The sequence below is a fragment of the Schistocerca piceifrons genome, unplaced genomic scaffold (genome assembly GCF_021461385.2).
Source record: "Schistocerca piceifrons isolate TAMUIC-IGC-003096 unplaced genomic scaffold, iqSchPice1.1 HiC_scaffold_835, whole genome shotgun sequence".
In the NCBI taxonomy this organism is placed as follows: Eukaryota; Metazoa; Arthropoda; class Insecta; order Orthoptera; family Acrididae; genus Schistocerca; species Schistocerca piceifrons.
The window spans coordinates 1,413,257-1,431,020 of record NW_025729097.1 but is presented as its reverse complement, the minus strand read 5'-3'; positions in this window follow the sequence as shown (position 1 = coordinate 1,431,020).

Genomic DNA, 17,764 nt, shown 5'->3' with positions numbered 1-17,764 from the left:
AAAGTGGTTAATTTGTAATTACATGTGACGAAGAAGTAGCTTTTGCGTGGGTTTGTGTAATCGGTTTTTCTTTTCGGTTTGCTTTTGCGTCTTTGAGTGTTTTTTTGCCTGGGACAGTAAGGTCGTATCTAGTTGAAATTGATATCACGTACTGAGGTCGGTAGTCGCTTGGCGGTATCAGAGTTTTAAAATTGTAAGTGAAGGCATCGAGGAGTTACGGACGTTTATGCAGCATGTTTTGAAAAACACGAAGAGCAGAGACGCGCCGCGCCGCCTGGCCCAGTGAGCGTAGTTTGCTTTGATATAGGACCGTGTGGCGACGTAAAAAAATACTAGTTTCCACAGTAGAATGAAAGGAGAGTATCGGAAAGTGGTTAATTTGTAATTACATGTGACTAAGAAGTAGCTTTTGCGTGGGTTTGTGTAATCGGTTTTTCTTTTCGGTTTGCATTTGCGTCTTTGAGTGCGTTTTTGCCTGGGACAGTAAGGTGGTATCGAGCTGAAATTGATATTACGTACTGAGGTCGGTAGTCGCTTGGCGGTGTCAGAGTTTTAAAATTGTAAGTGAAGGCATCGAGGAGTTACGGACGTTTATGCAGCATGTTTTGAAAAACACGAAGAGCAGAGACGCGCCGCGCCGCCTGGCCCAGTGAGCGTAGTTTGCTTTGATATAGGACCGTGTGGCGACGTAAAAAAATACTAGTTTCCACAGTAGAATGAAAGGAGAGTATCGGAAAGTGGTTAATTTGTAATTACATGTGACGAAGAAGTAGCTTTTGCGTGGGTTTGTGTAATCGGTTTTTCTTTTCGGTTTGCATTTGCGTCTTTGAGTGCGTTTTTGCCTGGGACAGTAAGGTCGTATCTAGTTGAAATTGATATCACGTACTGAGGTCGGTAGTCGCTTGGCGGTGTCAGAGTTTTAAAATTGTAAGTGAAGGCATCGAGGAGTTACGGACGTTTATGCAGCATGTTTTGAAAAACACGAAGAGCAGAGACGCGCCGCGCCGCCTGGCCCAGTGAGCGTAGTTTGCTTTGATATAGGACCGTGTGGCGACGTAAAAAAATACTAGTTTCCACAGTAGAATGAAAGGAGAGTATCGGAATGTGGTTAATTTGTAATTACATGTGACGAAGAAGTAGCTTTTGCGTGGGTTTGTGTAATCGGTTTTTCTTTTCGGTTTGCATTTGCGTCTTTGAGTGCGTTTTTGCCTGGGACAGTAAGGTCGTATATAGTTGAAATTGATATCACGTACTGAGGTCGGTAGTCGCTTGGCGGTGTCAGAGTTTTAAAATTGTATGTGAAGGCATCGAGGAGTTACGGACGTTTATGCAGCATGTTTTGAAAAACACGAAGAGCAGAGACGCGCCGCGCCGCCTGGCCCAGTGAGCGTAGTTTGCTTTGATATAGGACCGTGTGGCGACGTAAAAAAATACTAGTTTCCACAGTAGAATGAATGGAGAGTATCGGAAAGTGGTTAATTTGTAATTACATGTGACGAAGAAGTAGCTTTTGCGTGGGTTAGTGTAATCGGTTTTTCTTTTCGGTTTGCATTTGCGTTTTTGAGTGCGTTTTTGCCTGGGACAGTAAGGTCGTATCGAGTTGAAATTGATATCACGTACTGAGGTCGGTAGTCGCTTGGCGGTGTCAGAGTTTTAAAATTGTAAGTGAAGGCATCGAGGAGTTACGGACGTTTATGCAGCATGTTTTGAAAAACACGAAGAGCAGAGACGCGCCGCGCCGCCTGGCCCAGTGAGCGTAGTTTGCTTTGATATAGGACCGTGTGGCGACGTAAAAAAATACGAGTTTCCACAGTAGAATGAATGGAGAGTATCGGAAAGTGGTTAATTTGTAATTACATGTGACGAAGAAGTAGCTTTTGCGTGGGTTAGTGTAATCGGTTTTTCTTTTCGGTTTGCATTTGCGTTTTTGAGTGCGTTTTTGCCTGGGACAGTAAGGTCGTATCGAGTTGAAATTGATATCACGTACTGAGGTCGGTAGTCGCTTGGCGGTGTCAGAGTTTTAAAATTGTAAGTGAAGGCATCGAGGAGTTACGGACGTTTATGCAGCATGTTTTGAAAAACACGAAGAGCAGAGACGCGCCGCGCCGCCTGGCCCAGTGAGCGTAGTTTGCTTTGATATAGGACCGTGTGGCGACGTAAAAAAATACTAGTTTCCACAGTAGAATGAAAGGAGAGTATCGGAAAGTGGTTAATTTGTAATTACATGTGACGAAGAAGTAGCTTTTGCGTGGGTTTGTGTAATCGGTTTTTCTTTTCGGTTTGCATTTGCGTCTTTGAGTGTTTTTTTGCCTGGGACAGTAAGGTCGTATCTAGTTGAAATTGATATCACGTACTGAGGTCGGTAGTCGCTTGGCGGTATCAGAGTTTTAAAATTGTAAGTGAAGGCATCGAGGAGTTACGGACGTTTATGCAGCATGTTTTGAAAAACACGAAGAGCAGAGACGCGCCGCGCCGCCTGGCCCAGTGAGCGTAGTTTGCTTTGATATAGGACCGTGTGGCGACGTAAAAAAATACTAGTTTCCACAGTAGAATGAAAGGAGAGTATCGGAAAGTGGTTAATTTGTAATTACATGTGACTAAGAAGTAGCTTTTGCGTGGGTTTGTGTAATCGGTTTTTCTTTTCGGTTTGCATTTGCGTCTTTGAGTGCGTTTTTGCCTGGGACAGTAAGGTGGTATCGAGCTGAAATTGATATTACGTACTGAGGTCGGTAGTCGCTTGGCGGTGTCAGAGTTTTAAAATTGTAAGTGAAGGCATCGAGGAGTTACGGACGTTTATGCAGCATGTTTTGAAAAACACGAAGAGCAGAGACGCGCCGCGCCGCCTGGCCCAGTGAGCGTAGTTTGCTTTGATATAGGACCGTGTGGCGACGTAAAAAAATACTAGTTTCCACAGTAGAATGAAAGGAGAGTATCGGAAAGTGGTTAATTTGTAATTACATGTGACGAAGAAGTAGCTTTTGCGTGGGTTTGTGTAATCGGTTTTTCTTTTCGGTTTGCATTTGCGTCTTTGAGTGTTTTTTTGCCTGGGACAGTAAGGTCGTATCTAGTTGAAATTGATATCACGTACTGAGGTCGGTAGTCGCTTGGCGGTATCAGAGTTTTAAAATTGTAAGTGAAGGCATCGAGGAGTTACGGACGTTTATGCAGCATGTTTTGAAAAACACGAAGAGCAGAGACGCGCCGCGCCGCCTGGCCCAGTGAGCGTAGTTTGCTTTGATATAGGACCGTGTGGCGACGTAAAAAAATACTAGTTTCCACAGTAGAATGAAAGGAGAGTATCGGAAAGTGGTTAATTTGTAATTACATGTGACTAAGAAGTAGCTTTTGCGTGGGTTTGTGTAATCGGTTTTTCTTTTCGGTTTGCATTTGCGTCTTTGAGTGCGTTTTTGCCTGGGACAGTAAGGTGGTATCGAGCTGAAATTGATATTACGTACTGAGGTCGGTAGTCGCTTGGCGGTGTCAGAGTTTTAAAATTGTAAGTGAAGGCATCGAGGAGTTACGGACGTTTATGCAGCATGTTTTGAAAAACACGAAGAGCAGAGACGCGCCGCGCCGCCTGGCCCAGTGAGCGTAGTTTGCTTTGATATAGGACCGTGTGGCGACGTAAAAAAATACTAGTTTCCACAGTAGAATGAAAGGAGAGTATCGGAAAGTGGTTAATTTGTAATTACATGTGACGAAGAAGTAGCTTTTGCGTGGGTTTGTGTAATCGGTTTTTCTTTTCGGTTTGCATTTGCGTCTTTGAGTGTTTTTTTGCCTGGGACAGTAAGGTCGTATCTAGTTGAAATTGATATCACGTACTGAGGTCGGTAGTCGCTTGGCGGTATCAGAGTTTTAAAATTGTAAGTGAAGGCATCGAGGAGTTACGGACGTTTATGCAGCATGTTTTGAAAAACACGAAGAGCAGAGACGCGCCGCGCCGCCTGGCCCAGTGAGCGTAGTTTGCTTTGATATAGGACCGTGTGGCGACGTAAAAAAATACTAGTTTCCACAGTAGAATGAAAGGAGAGTATCGGAAAGTGGTTAATTTGTAATTACATGTGACTAAGAAGTAGCTTTTGCGTGGGTTTGTGTAATCGGTTTTTCTTTTCGGTTTGCATTTGCGTCTTTGAGTGCGTTTTTGCCTGGGACAGTAAGGTGGTATCGAGCTGAAATTGATATTACGTACTGAGGTCGGTAGTCGCTTGGCGGTGTCAGAGTTTTAAAATTGTAAGTGAAGGCATCGAGGAGTTACGGACGTTTATGCAGCATGTTTTGAAAAACACGAAGAGCAGAGACGCGCCGCGCCGCCTGGCCCAGTGAGCGTAGTTTGCTTTGATATAGGACCGTGTGGCGACGTAAAAAAATACTAGTTTCCACAGTAGAATGAAAGGAGAGTATCGGAAAGTGGTTAATTTGTAATTACATGTGACGAAGAAGTAGCTTTTGCGTGGGTTTGTGTAATCGGTTTTTCTTTTCGGTTTGCATTTGCGTCTTTGAGTGCGTTTTTGCCTGGGACAGTAAGGTCGTATCTAGTTGAAATTGATATCACGTACTGAGGTCGGTAGTCGCTTGGCGGTGTCAGAGTTTTAAAATTGTAAGTGAAGGCATCGAGGAGTTACGGACGTTTATGCAGCATGTTTTGAAAAACACGAAGAGCAGAGACGCGCCGCGCCGCCTGGCCCAGTGAGCGTAGTTTGCTTTGATATAGGACCGTGTGGCGACGTAAAAAAATACTAGTTTCCACAGTAGAATGAAAGGAGAGTATCGGAATGTGGTTAATTTGTAATTACATGTGACGAAGAAGTAGCTTTTGCGTGGGTTTGTGTAATCGGTTTTTCTTTTCGGTTTGCATTTGCGTCTTTGAGTGCGTTTTTGCCTGGGACAGTAAGGTCGTATATAGTTGAAATTGATATCACGTTCTGAGGTCGGTAGTCGCTTGGCGGTGTCAGAGTTTTAAAATTGTATGTGAAGGCATCGAGGAGTTACGGACGTTTATGCAGCATGTTTTGAAAAACACGAAGAGCAGAGACGCGCCGCGCCGCCTGGCCCAGTGAGCGTAGTTTGCTTTGATATAGGACCGTGTGGCGACGTAAAAAAATACTAGTTTCCACAGTAGAATGAATGGAGAGTATCGGAAAGTGGTTAATTTGTAATTACATGTGACGAAGAAGTAGCTTTTGCGTGGGTTAGTGTAATCGGTTTTTCTTTTCGGTTTGCATTTGCGTTTTTGAGTGCGTTTTTGCCTGGGACAGTAAGGTCGTATCGAGTTGAAATTGATATCACGTACTGAGGTCGGTAGTCGCTTGGCGGTGTCAGAGTTTTAAAATTGTAAGTGAAGGCATCGAGGAGTTACGGACGTTTATGCAGCATGTTTTGAAAAACACGAAGAGCAGAGACGCGCCGCGCCGCCTGGCCCAGTGAGCGTAGTTTGCTTTGATATAGGACCGTGTGGCGACGTAAAAAAATACTAGTTTCCACAGTAGAATGAAAGGAGAGTATCGGAAAGTGGTTAATTTGTAATTACATGTGACGAAGAAGTAGCTTTTGCGTGGGTTTGTGTAATCGGTTTTTCTTTTCGGTTTGCATTTGCGTCTTTGAGTGTTTTTTTGCCTGGGACAGTAAGGTCGTATCTAGTTGAAATTGATATCACGTACTGAGGTCGGTAGTCGCTTGGCGGTATCAGAGTTTTAAAATTGTAAGTGAAGGCATCGAGGAGTTACGGACGTTTATGCAGCATGTTTTGAAAAACACGAAGAGCAGAGACGCGCCGCGCCGCCTGGCCCAGTGAGCGTAGTTTGCTTTGATATAGGACCGTGTGGCGACGTAAAAAAATACTAGTTTCCACAGTAGAATGAAAGGAGAGTATCGGAAAGTGGTTAATTTGTAATTACATGTGACTAAGAAGTAGCTTTTGCGTGGGTTTGTGTAATCGGTTTTTCTTTTCGGTTTGCATTTGCGTCTTTGAGTGCGTTTTTGCCTGGGACAGTAAGGTGGTATCGAGCTGAAATTGATATTACGTACTGAGGTCGGTAGTCGCTTGGCGGTGTCAGAGTTTTAAAATTGTAAGTGAAGGCATCGAGGAGTTACGGACGTTTATGCAGCATGTTTTGAAAAACACGAAGAGCAGAGACGCGCCGCGCCGCCTGGCCCAGTGAGCGTAGTTTGCTTTGATATAGGACCGTGTGGCGACGTAAAAAAATACTAGTTTCCACAGTAGAATGAAAGGAGAGTATCGGAAAGTGGTTAATTTGTAATTACATGTGACGAAGAAGTAGCTTTTGCGTGGGTTTGTGTAATCGGTTTTTCTTTTCGGTTTGCATTTGCGCCTTTGAGTGTTTTTTTGCCTGGGACAGTAAGGTCGTATCTAGTTGAAATTGATATCACGTACTGAGGTCGGTAGTCGCTTGGCGGTATCAGAGTTTTAAAATTGTAAGTGAAGGCATCGAGGAGTTACGGACGTTTATGCAGCATGTTTTGAAAAACACGAAGAGCAGAGACGCGCCGCGCCGCCTGGCCCAGTGAGCGTAGTTTGCTTTGATATAGGACCGTGTGGCGACGTAAAAAAATACTAGTTTCCACAGTAGAATGAAAGGAGAGTATCGGAAAGTGGTTAATTTGTAATTACATGTGACTAAGAAGTAGCTTTTGCGTGGGTTTGTGTAATCGGTTTTTCTTTTCGGTTTGCATTTGCGTCTTTGAGTGCGTTTTTGCCTGGGACAGTAAGGTGGTATCGAGCTGAAATTGATATTACGTACTGAGGTCGGTAGTCGCTTGGCGGTGTCAGAGTTTTAAAATTGTAAGTGAAGGCATCGAGGAGTTACGGACGTTTATGCAGCATGTTTTGAAAAACACGAAGAGCAGAGACGCGCCGCGCCGCCTGGCCCAGTGAGCGTAGTTTGCTTTGATATAGGACCGTGTGGCGACGTAAAAAAATACTAGTTTCCACAGTAGAATGAAAGGAGAGTATCGGAAAGTGGTTAATTTGTAATTACATGTGACGAAGAAGTAGCTTTTGCGTGGGTTTGTGTAATCGGTTTTTCTTTTCGGTTTGCATTTGCGTCTTTGAGTGTTTTTTTGCCTGGGACAGTAAGGTCGTATCTAGTTGAAATTGATATCACGTACTGAGGTCGGTAGTCGCTTGGCGGTATCAGAGTTTTAAAATTGTAAGTGAAGGCATCGAGGAGTTACGGACGTTTATGCAGCATGTTTTGAAAAACACGAAGAGCAGAGACGCGCCGCGCCGCCTGGCCCAGTGAGCGTAGTTTGCTTTGATATAGGACCGTGTGGCGACGTAAAAAAATACTAGTTTCCACAGTAGAATGAAAGGAGAGTATCGGAAAGTGGTTAATTTGTAATTACATGTGACTAAGAAGTAGCTTTTGCGTGGGTTTGTGTAATCGGTTTTTCTTTTCGGTTTGCATTTGCGTCTTTGAGTGCGTTTTTGCCTGGGACAGTAAGGTCGTATCTAGTTGAAATTGATATCACGTACTGAGGTCGGTAGTCGCTTGGCGGTGTCAGAGTTTTAAAATTGTAAGTGAAGGCATCGAGGAGTTACGGACGTTTATGCAGCATGTTTTGAAAAACACGAAGAGCAGAGACGCGCCGCGCCGCCTGGCCCAGTGAGCGTAGTTTGCTTTGATATAGGACCGTGTGGCGACGTAAAAAAATACTAGTTTCCACAGTAGAATGAAAGGAGAGTATCGGAAAGTGGTTAATTTGTAATTACATGTGACGAAGAAGTAGCTTTTGCGTGGGTTTGTGTAATCGGTTTTTCTTTTCGGTTTGCATTTGCGTCTTTGAGTGCGTTTTTGCCTGGGACAGTAAGGTCGTATCTAGTTGAAATTGATATCACGTACTGAGGTCGGTAGTCGCTTGGCGGTGTCAGAGTTTTAAAATTGTAAGTGAAGGCATCGAGGAGTTACGGACGTTTATGCAGCATGTTTTGAAAAACACGAAGAGCAGAGACGCGCCGCGCCGCCTGGCCCAGTGAGCGTAGTTTGCTTTGATATAGGACCGTGTGGCGACGTAAAAAAATACTAGTTTCCACAGTAGAATGAAAGGAGAGTATCGGAATGTGGTTAATTTGTAATTACATGTGACGAAGAAGTAGCTTTTGCGTGGGTTTGTGTAATCGGTTTTTCTTTTCGGTTTGCATTTGCGTCATTGAGTGCGTTTTTGCCTGGGACAGTAAGGTCGTATATAGTTGAAATTGATATCACGTACTGAGGTCGGTAGTCGCTTGGCGGTGTCAGAGTTTTAAAATTGTATGTGAAGGCATCGAGGAGTTACGGACGTTTATGCAGCATGTTTTGAAAAACACGAAGAGCAGAGACGCGCCGCGCCGCCTGGCCCAGTGAGCGTAGTTTGCTTTGATATAGGACCGTGTGGCGACGTAAAAAAATACTAGTTTCCACAGTAGAATGAATGGAGAGTATCGGAATGTGGTTAATTTGTAATTACATGTGACGAAGAAGTAGCTTTTGCGTGGGTTTGTGTAATCGGTTTTTCTTTTCGGTTTGCATTTGCGTCTTTGAGTGCGTTTTTGCCTGGGACAGTAAGGTCGTATATAGTTGAAATTGATATCACGTACTGAGGTCGGTAGTCGCTTGGCGGTGTCAGAGTTTTAAAATTGTATGTGAAGGCATCGAGGAGTTACGGACGTTTATGCAGCATGTTTTGAAAAACACGAAGAGCAGAGACGCGCCGCGCCGCCTGGCCCAGTGAGCGTAGTTTGCTTTGATATAGGACCGTGTGGCGACGTAAAAAAATACTAGTTTCCACAGTAGAATGAATGGAGAGTATCGGAAAGTGGTTAATTTGTAATTACATGTGACGAAGAAGTAGCTTTTGCGTGGGTTAGTGTAATCGGTTTTTCTTTTCGGTTTGCATTTGCGTTTTTGAGTGCGTTTTTGCCTGGGACAGTAAGGTCGTATCGAGTTGAAATTGATATCACGTACTGAGGTCGGTAGTCGCTTGGCGGTGTCAGAGTTTTAAAATTGTAAGTGAAGGCATCGAGGAGTTACGGACGTTTATGCAGCATGTTTTGAAAAACACGAAGAGCAGAGACGCGCCGCGCCGCCTGGCCCAGTGAGCGTAGTTTGCTTTGATATAGGACCGTGTGGCGACGTAAAAAAATACGAGTTTCCACAGTAGAATGAATGGAGAGTATCGGAAAGTGGTTAATTTGTAATTACATGTGACGAAGAAGTAGCTTTTGCGTGGGTTAGTGTAATCGGTTTTTCTTTTCGGTTTGCATTTGCGTTTTTGAGTGCGTTTTTGCCTGGGACAGTAAGGTCGTATCGAGTTGAAATTGATATCACGTACTGAGGTCGGTAGTCGCTTGGCGGTGTCAGAGTTTTAAAATTGTAAGTGAAGGCATCGAGGAGTTACGGACGTTTATGCAGCATGTTTTGAAAAACACGAAGAGCAGAGACGCGCCGCGCCGCCTGGCCCAGTGAGCGTAGTTTGCTTTGATATAGGACCGTGTGGCGACGTAAAAAAATACTAGTTTCCACAGTAGAATGAAAGGAGAGTATCGGAAAGTGGTTAATTTGTAATTACATGTGACGAAGAAGTAGCTTTTGCGTGGGTTTGTGTAATCGGTTTTTCTTTTCGGTTTGCATTTGCGTCTTTGAGTGTTTTTTTGCCTGGGACAGTAAGGTCGTATCTAGTTGAAATTGATATCACGTACTGAGGTCGGTAGTCGCTTGGCGGTATCAGAGTTTTAAAATTGTAAGTGAAGGCATCGAGGAGTTACGGACGTTTATGCAGCATGTTTTGAAAAACACGAAGAGCAGAGACGCGCCGCGCCGCCTGGCCCAGTGAGCGTAGTTTGCTTTGATATAGGACCGTGTGGCGACGTAAAAAAATACTAGTTTCCACAGTAGAATGAAAGGAGAGTATCGGAAAGTGGTTAATTTGTAATTACATGTGACTAAGAAGTAGCTTTTGCGTGGGTTTGTGTAATCGGTTTTTCTTTTCGGTTTGCATTTGCGTCTTTGAGTGCGTTTTTGCCTGGGACAGTAAGGTGGTATCGAGCTGAAATTGATATTACGTACTGAGGTCGGTAGTCGCTTGGCGGTGTCAGAGTTTTAAAATTGTAAGTGAAGGCATCGAGGAGTTACGGACGTTTATGCAGCATGTTTTGAAAAACACGAAGAGCAGAGACGCGCCGCGCCGCCTGGCCCAGTGAGCGTAGTTTGCTTTGATATAGGACCGTGTGGCGACGTAAAAAAATACTAGTTTCCACAGTAGAATGAAAGGAGAGTATCGGAAAGTGGTTAATTTGTAATTACATGTGACGAAGAAGTAGCTTTTGCGTGGGTTTGTGTAATCGGTTTTTCTTTTCGGTTTGCATTTGCGTCTTTGAGTGTTTTTTTGCCTGGGACAGTAAGGTCGTATCTAGTTGAAATTGATATCACGTACTGAGGTCGGTAGTCGCTTGGCGGTATCAGAGTTTTAAAATTGTAAGTGAAGGCATCGAGGAGTTACGGACGTTTATGCAGCATGTTTTGAAAAACACGAAGAGCAGAGACGCGCCGCGCCGCCTGGCCCAGTGAGCGTAGTTTGCTTTGATATAGGACCGTGTGGCGACGTAAAAAAATACTAGTTTCCACAGTAGAATGAAAGGAGAGTATCGGAAAGTGGTTAATTTGTAATTACATGTGACTAAGAAGTAGCTTTTGCGTGGGTTTGTGTAATCGGTTTTTCTTTTCGGTTTGCATTTGCGTCTTTGAGTGCGTTTTTGCCTGGGACAGTAAGGTGGTATCGAGCTGAAATTGATATTACGTACTGAGGTCGGTAGTCGCTTGGCGGTGTCAGAGTTTTAAAATTGTAAGTGAAGGCATCGAGGAGTTACGGACGTTTATGCAGCATGTTTTGAAAAACACGAAGAGCAGAGACGCGCCGCGCCGCCTGGCCCAGTGAGCGTAGTTTGCTTTGATATAGGACCGTGTGGCGACGTAAAAAAATACTAGTTTCCACAGTAGAATGAAAGGAGAGTATCGGAAAGTGGTTAATTTGTAATTACATGTGACGAAGAAGTAGCTTTTGCGTGGGTTTGTGTAATCGGTTTTTCTTTTCGGTTTGCATTTGCGTCTTTGAGTGTTTTTTTGCCTGGGACAGTAAGGTCGTATCTAGTTGAAATTGATATCACGTACTGAGGTCGGTAGTCGCTTGGCGGTATCAGAGTTTTAAAATTGTAAGTGAAGGCATCGAGGAGTTACGGACGTTTATGCAGCATGTTTTGAAAAACACGAAGAGCAGAGACGCGCCGCGCCGCCTGGCCCAGTGAGCGTAGTTTGCTTTGATATAGGACCGTGTGGCGACGTAAAAAAATACTAGTTTCCACAGTAGAATGAAAGGAGAGTATCGGAAAGTGGTTAATTTGTAATTACATGTGACTAAGAAGTAGCTTTTGCGTGGGTTTGTGTAATCGGTTTTTCTTTTCGGTTTGCATTTGCGTCTTTGAGTGCGTTTTTGCCTGGGACAGTAAGGTGGTATCGAGCTGAAATTGATATTACGTACTGAGGTCGGTAGTCGCTTGGCGGTGTCAGAGTTTTAAAATTGTAAGTGAAGGCATCGAGGAGTTACGGACGTTTATGCAGCATGTTTTGAAAAACACGAAGAGCAGAGACGCGCCGCGCCGCCTGGCCCAGTGAGCGTAGTTTGCTTTGATATAGGACCGTGTGGCGACGTAAAAAAATACTAGTTTCCACAGTAGAATGAAAGGAGAGTATCGGAAAGTGGTTAATTTGTAATTACATGTGACGAAGAAGTAGCTTTTGCGTGGGTTTGTGTAATCGGTTTTTCTTTTCGGTTTGCATTTGCGTTTTTGAGTGCGTTTTTGCCTGGGACAGTAAGGTCGTATCGAGTTGAAATTGATATCACGTACTGAGGTCGGTAGTCGCTTGGCGGTGTCAGAGTTTTAAAATTGTAAGTGAAGGCATCGAGGAGTTACGGACGTTTATGCAGCATGTTTTGAAAAACACGAAGAGCAGAGACGCGCCGCGCCGCCTGGCCCAGTGAGCGTAGTTTGCTTTGATATAGGACCGTGTGGCGACGTAAAAAAATACTAGTTTCCACAGTAGAATGAAAGGAGAGTATCGGAAAGTGGTTAATTTGTAATTACATGTGACGAAGAAGTAGCTTTTGCGTGGGTTTGTGTAATCGGTTTTTCTTTTCGGTTTGCATTTGCGTCTTTGAGTGTTTTTTTGCCTGGGACAGTAAGGTCGTATCTAGTTGAAATTGATATCACGTACTGAGGTCGGTAGTCGCTTGGCGGTATCAGAGTTTTAAAATTGTAAGTGAAGGCATCGAGGAGTTACGGACGTTTATGCAGCATGTTTTGAAAAACACGAAGAGCAGAGACGCGCCGCGCCGCCTGGCCCAGTGAGCGTAGTTTGCTTTGATATAGGACCGTGTGGCGACGTAAAAAAATACTAGTTTCCACAGTAGAATGAATGGAGAGTATCGGAAAGTGGTTAATTTGTAATTACATGTGACGAAGAAGTAGCTTTTGCGTGGGTTAGTGTAATCGGTTTTTCTTTTCGGTTTGCATTTGTTTTTTTTTTTTTTTTTTTTTTTTTAAAAAAAAAACAAATGCAAACCGAAAAGAAAAACCGATTACACTAACCCACGCAAAAGCTACTTCTTCGTCACATGTAATTACAAATTAACCACTTTCCGATACTCTCCATTCATTCTACTGTGGAAACTAGTATTTTTTTACGTCGCCACACGGTCCTATATCAAAGCAAACTACGCTCACTGGGCCAGGCGGCGCGGCGCGTCTCTGCTCTTCGTGTTTTTCAAAACATGCTGCATAAACGTCCGTAACTCCTCGATGCCTTCACTTACAATTTTAAAACTCTGATACCGCCAAGCGACTACCGACCTCAGTACGTGATATCAATTTCAACTAGATACGACCTTACTGTCCCAGGCAAAAAAACACTCAAAGACGCAAATGCAAACCGAAAAGAAAAACCGATTACACAAACCCACGCAAAAGCTACTTCTTCGTCACATGTAATTACAAATTAACCACTTTCCGATACTCTCCTTTCATTCTACTGTGGAAACTAGTATTTTTTTACGTCGCCACACGGTCCTATATCAAAGCAAACTACGCTCACTGGGCCAGGCGGCGCGGCGCGTCTCTGCTCTTCGTGTTTTTCAAAACATGCTGCATAAACGTCCGTAACTCCTCGATGCCTTCACTTACAATTTTAAAACTCTGACACCGCCAAGCGACTACCGACCTCAGTACGTGATATCAATTTCAACTCGATACGACCTTACTGTCCCAGGCAAAAACGCACTCAAAAACGCAAATGCAAACCGAAAAGAAAAACCGATTACACTAACCCACGCAAAAGCTACTTCTTCGTCACATGTAATTACAAATTAACCACTTTCCGATACTCTCCATTCATTCTACTGTGGAAACTCGTATTTTTTTACGTCGCCACACGGTCCTATATCAAAGCAAACTACGCTCACTGGGCCAGGCGGCGCGGCGCGTCTCTGCTCTTCGTGTTTTTCAAAACATGCTGCATAAACGTCCGTAACTCCTCGATGCCTTCACTTACAATTTTAAAACTCTGACACCGCCAAGCGACTACCGACCTCAGTACGTGATATCAATTTCAACTCGATGCGACCTTACTGTCCCAGGCAAAAACGCACTCAAAAACGCAAATGCAAACCGAAAAGAAAAACCGATTACACTAACCCACGCAAAAGCTACTTCTTCGTCACATGTAATTACAAATTAACCACTTTCCGATACTCTCCATTCATTCTACTGTGGAAACTAGTATTTTTTTACGTCGCCACACGGTCCTATATCAAAGCAAACTACGCTCACTGGGCCAGGCGGCGCGGCGCGTCTCTGCTCTTCGTGTTTTTCAAAACATGCTGCATAAACGTCCGTAACTCCTCGATGCCTTCACATACAATTTTAAAACTCTGACACCGCCAAGCGACTACCGACCTCAGTACGTGATATCAATTTCAACTATATACGACCTTACTGTCCCAGGCAAAAACGCACTCAAAGACGCAAATGCAAACCGAAAAGAAAAACCGATTACACAAACCCACGCAAAAGCTACTTCTTCGTCACATGTAATTACAAATTAACCACATTCCGATACTCTCCTTTCATTCTACTGTGGAAACTAGTATTTTTTTACGTCGCCACACGGTCCTATATCAAAGCAAACTACGCTCACTGGGCCAGGCGGCGCGGCGCGTCTCTGCTCTTCGTGTTTTTCAAAACATGCTGCATAAACGTCCGTAACTCCTCGATGCCTTCACTTACAATTTTAAAACTCTGACACCGCCAAGCGACTACCGACCTCAGTACGTGATATCAATTTCAACTAGATACGACCTTACTGTCCCAGGCAAAAACGCACTCAAAGACGCAAATGCAAACCGAAAAGAAAAACCGATTACACAAACCCACGCAAAAGCTACTTCTTCGTCACATGTAATTACAAATTAACCACTTTCCGATACTCTCCTTTCATTCTACTGTGGAAACTAGTATTTTTTTACGTCGCCACACGGTCCTATATCAAAGCAAACTACGCTCACTGGGCCAGGCGGCGCGGCGCGTCTCTGCTCTTCGTGTTTTTCAAAACATGCTGCATAAACGTCCGTAACTCCTCGATGCCTTCACTTACAATTTTAAAACTCTGACACCGCCAAGCGACTACCGACCTCAGTACGTAATATCAATTTCAGCTCGATACCACCTTACTGTCCCAGGCAAAAACGCACTCAAAGACGCAAATGCAAACCGAAAAGAAAAACCGATTACACAAACCCACGCAAAAGCTACTTCTTAGTCACATGTAATTACAAATTAACCACTTTCCGATACTCTCCTTTCATTCTACTGTGGAAACTAGTATTTTTTTACGTCGCCACACGGTCCTATATCAAAGCAAACTACGCTCACTGGGCCAGGCGGCGCGGCGCGTCTCTGCTCTTCGTGTTTTTCAAAACATGCTGCATAAACGTCCGTAACTCCTCGATGCCTTCACTTACAATTTTAAAACTCTGATACCGCCAAGCGACTACCGACCTCAGTACGTGATATCAATTTCAACTAGATACGACCTTACTGTCCCAGGCAAAAAAACACTCAAAGACGCAAATGCAAACCGAAAAGAAAAACCGATTACACAAACCCACGCAAAAGCTACTTCTTCGTCACATGTAATTACAAATTAACCACTTTCCGATACTCTCCTTTCATTCTACTGTGGAAACTAGTATTTTTTTACGTCGCCACACGGTCCTATATCAAAGCAAACTACGCTCACTGGGCCAGGCGGCGCGGCGCGTCTCTGCTCTTCGTGTTTTTCAAAACATGCTGCATAAACGTCCGTAACTCCTCGATGCCTTCACTTACAATTTTAAAACTCTGACACCGCCAAGCGACTACCGACCTCAGTACGTAATATCAATTTCAGCTCGATACCACCTTACTGTCCCAGGCAAAAACGCACTCAAAGACGCAAATGCAAACCGAAAAGAAAAACCGATTACACAAACCCACGCAAAAGCTACTTCTTAGTCACATGTAATTACAAATTAACCACTTTCCGATACTCTCCTTTCATTCTACTGTGGAAACTAGTATTTTTTTACGTCGCCACACGGTCCTATATCAAAGCAAACTACGCTCACTGGGCCAGGCGGCGCGGCGCGTCTCTGCTCTTCGTGTTTTTCAAAACATGCTGCATAAACGTCCGTAACTCCTCGATGCCTTCACTTACAATTTTAAAACTCTGATACCGCCAAGCGACTACCGACCTCAGTACGTGATATCAATTTCAACTAGATACGACCTTACTGTCCCAGGCAAAAAAACACTCAAAGACGCAAATGCAAACCGAAAAGAAAAACCGATTACACAAACCCACGCAAAAGCTACTTCTTCGTCACATGTAATTACAAATTAACCACTTTCCGATACTCTCCTTTCATTCTACTGTGGAAACTAGTATTTTTTTACGTCGCCACACGGTCCTATATCAAAGCAAACTACGCTCACTGGGCCAGGCGGCGCGGCGCGTCTCTGCTCTTCGTGTTTTTCAAAACATGCTGCATAAACGTCCGTAACTCCTCGATGCCTTCACTTACAATTTTAAAACTCTGACACCGCCAAGCGACTACCGACCTCAGTACGTAATATCAATTTCAGCTCGATACCACCTTACTGTCCCAGGCAAAAACGCACTCAAAGACGCAAATGCAAACCGAAAAGAAAAACCGATTACACAAACCCACGCAAAAGCTACTTCTTAGTCACATGTAATTACAAATTAACCACTTTCCGATACTCTCCTTTCATTCTACTGTGGAAACTAGTATTTTTTTACGTCGCCACACGGTCCTATATCAAAGCAAACTACGCTCACTGGGCCAGGCGGCGCGGCGCGTCTCTGCTCTTCGTGTTTTTCAAAACATGCTGCATAAACGTCCGTAACTCCTCGATGCCTTCACTTACAATTTTAAAACTCTGATACCGCCAAGCGACTACCGACCTCAGTACGTGATATCAATTTCAACTAGATACGACCTTACTGTCCCAGGCAAAAAAACACTCAAAGACGCAAATGCAAACCGAAAAGAAAAACCGATTACACAAACCCACGCAAAAGCTACTTCTTCGTCACATGTAATTACAAATTAACCACTTTCCGATACTCTCCTTTCATTCTACTGTGGAAACTAGTATTTTTTTACGTCGCCACACGGTCCTATATCAAAGCAAACTACGCTCACTGGGCCAGGCGGCGCGGCGCGTCTCTGCTCTTCGTGTTTTTCAAAACATGCTGCATAAACGTCCGTAACTCCTCGATGCCTTCACTTACAATTTTAAAACTCTGACACCGCCAAGCGACTACCGACCTCAGTACGTGATATCAATTTCAACTCGATACGACCTTACTGTCCCAGGCAAAAACGCACTCAAAAACGCAAATGCAAACCGAAAAGAAAAACCGATTACACTAACCCACGCAAAAGCTACTTCTTCGTCACATGTAATTACAAATTAACCACTTTCCGATACTCTCCATTCATTCTACTGTGGAAACTCGTATTTTTTTACGTCGCCACACGGTCCTATATCAAAGCAAACTACGCTCACTGGGCCAGGCGGCGCGGCGCGTCTCTGCTCTTCGTGTTTTTCAAAACATGCTGCATAAACGTCCGTAACTCCTCGATGCCTTCACTTACAATTTTAAAACTCTGACACCGCCAAGCGACTACCGACCTCAGTACGTGATATCAATTTCAACTCGATACGACCTTACTGTCCCAGGCAAAAACGCACTCAAAAACGCAAATGCAAACCGAAAAGAAAAACCGATTACACTAACCCACGCAAAAGCTACTTCTTCGTCACATGTAATTACAAATTAACCACTTTCCGATACTCTCCATTCATTCTACTGTGGAAACTAGTATTTTTTTACGTCGCCACACGGTCCTATATCAAAGCAAACTACGCTCACTGGGCCAGGCGGCGCGGCGCGTCTCTGCTCTTCGTGTTTTTCAAAACATGCTGCATAAACGTCCGTAACTCCTCGATGCCTTCACATACAATTTTAAAACTCTGACACCGCCAAGCGACTACCGACCTCAGTACGTGATATCAATTTCAACTATATACGACCTTACTGTCCCAGGCAAAAACGCACTCAAAGACGCAAATGCAAACCGAAAAGAAAAACCG